General features: G+C 40.0%; 1 non-coding gene across 1 annotated transcript; it reads right to left on the bottom strand.

Moving 5' to 3' along the window:
• Positions 1–360: 360 nt before the first annotated feature.
• On the bottom strand, positions 361–432 carry TRNAN-AUU. Its single transcript has one exon. It is a non-coding gene; the product is annotated as a tRNA-Asn (tRNA).
• Between the last annotated feature and the right edge of the window lie 2,068 nt (positions 433–2,500).

The following is a 2,500-nucleotide window of genomic DNA, read 5'->3' as shown; positions in this document are numbered from 1 at the left end:
GGTGGAGACAGCTGGGCCTGTAGCTCACAGGATTAGAGCACGTGGCTACGAACCACGGTGTCGGGGGTTCGAATCCCTCCTCGCCCACAGCCTTCCAAAGGGGGAAGGGCCTTTACTTTCCCCCTGAGTGTAGGAAAATCATGATCGGGATAGCGGACGTAAAGCTATTGAACTTAGGTATGCTCTTTCCTTTTGTCGAAGTGGAATCGTAGAACAGAATGTGATACGATGAGATAGAATGCAATAGAAATAGAAACAAGGATAGCGAACGGGTTACCTACTCCTAAGGGTCAAAGCAAGCCCTTTAATTCAATTCTTTATTCTTACATTAAAATTCTTACATTAAAGAATGAATAAAATCTCCCCAAGTAGGATTCGAACCTACGACCAGTCAGTTAATAGCCGACCGCTCTACCACTGAGCTACTGAGGAACAAGGGGGGATTCGACCTCCTAGAGTTCAACTCCCGCTCTCAACCCATGAACAATATGAGTCCGAAGCTTCTTTCGTAACTCCCATAATTTCTTCATAGTGGCTCCGTTCCATGCCTCATTTCATAGGGAAGCCCAAAGTGGCTCTATTTCATTCTATTTCACTTCCTAGCACTTCCTATCATTTAATATCCATCCCTTTGGTCTTATTGACATAAGAGATGTCATTTATAGTCTATCTCTTTCTATATATGGAAAGTCAAGAAATTCTCATCGAAACATCGAGAAATTGTGCATATAGAAAACTCTAAAGAAAGAAAAAAAGGAGACCCATGCCATGATTTTCAAATCTTTTCTATTTAGTAGTCTAAGTTTCTCGATGAGGATAATTAATTCGGTCGTTGTGGTCGGACTCTATTATGGATTTCTGACTACATTCTCCATAGGTCCCTCTTAGATCTTCTTTCTCCAATCTTGGATTAGGGAAGAAGGAGATATTCGCGACTACTGGCGATTTCATTATGGGGCAGCTTGATCTTCATATCGATCTATTATCCACCTCTGTATCTATTCTTTCTTAGCTAAACAGGTGGAAGATCTATCCAATTTGGTTATATTATATCATGGACTCGAAAAACGGATCTGAATTTGACTGAAATGCACGATCTTCACAGGTATCACTTTTCACGATACCTAAAAGGTGGAATAGCAATTTTCAAACCATTTCCTATAAGAGAATGGTTTCCATTACTTTGAGAAATGGATTCTTATATCAAACTATAGCTATTGCATTAAAGAAGAAAAGAAACTAATAGAAGTCGAAGACGCGGAATGATAGTGAATAGAGAGAAAGATTCTTCTGATTTTCTTATTTCTATCTACTAGACGCCGTAGAGAATTGAGAATTTTCATGTCTTTCAATTCTCGTACTCGTAATTGGAAAGTTCTGGAAGGAGACCCATCATTTTGCAATGAAAACAACATATAAAACTCCATTGCTCTAATCACCCCTCATCATTCAAAATTGTCTAACTTCCCGGTCGGTCACCCATCCTCTCACTACTCCAGCCTGAGCACACTTAACTTCCGAGTTCTATTCCCCCTAGTTTCCAAGTGTGCACTTGTTGTTTACCTGACAATACTAAGCTGTCAATCCTATTAACCCTCAGGAATTTACCTTGAGCATGAAGTCACATGTTTCACCGTTTGAGTTTGAAACACAATTATTCTAAAAAATAATTATTATGTAGTAACAAAATTATTTCTTGAATAAGTAGTTTGACCATAGTTTGACCACAATTTGACCAAAAGTCAAAAAAACTAAAATAATTATTTATTAACACTGATATTTTCTTTAATAATTAGTTTGACCACAATTTGACCAGATTTAACAAAAATTAAAAAAAAACTTAAATTTGAGCATATCTTTTTTTCCTTTTAGAATTTGAGGATTCTAAAAATTAGCAAATAGGCCGTAGGCGATCAAAATCGGATGCGGATTTTCCTGCTGCACTTTTTGATAAATTATACGCTTTTTTTGACATCGTATGCAAAAGATATGTGTCTTCAACCGGGACTAAAAGTTAGACCCATTTTGTCCCGGTTTGTGACACAAACCGGCACTATAGGTTAGACCTTTAGTGCCGGTTCGTGTCACAAACCGGGACTAAAGGGGCTCGTGGGGCCCCGGCCTGACTCCGGCCTGCCACCACCCTTTAGTACCAGGACTAATGCATAGCCCTTCGAACAGGCACTAATGGTCACATTATTGCCGGTTAATTTACAAACCGGGACTAAAGGGTTGAACATGAGGTCCTTTTTGTACTACTGTACGTTCGGTGCTTGATCTGTCGGAACGAGAAGAAGTTCGACTACATCAACCATGTTCGCAAATGCTTCCGCTTTCGGTCTACGTGGGTACGTAGATACACTCTCCCCTATCTTTGCTATGCATCTCCTAGATAGATCTTGCATGAGCGTAGGATTTTTTTTGAAATTGCATGCTACGTCCCCCAACAGTCGTTACCTCGTCGTTGTCAAGCACACCAACCGCGCCGGCAACCACCACC

Source organism: Triticum dicoccoides, chromosome 3B (assembly GCF_002162155.2).
Source record: "Triticum dicoccoides isolate Atlit2015 ecotype Zavitan chromosome 3B, WEW_v2.0, whole genome shotgun sequence".
NCBI classification, from domain to species: Eukaryota; Viridiplantae; Streptophyta; class Magnoliopsida; order Poales; family Poaceae; genus Triticum; species Triticum dicoccoides.
Note: the sequence above shows the minus strand (reverse complement) of the source record. Positions and strands in the feature narration are given on the sequence as shown.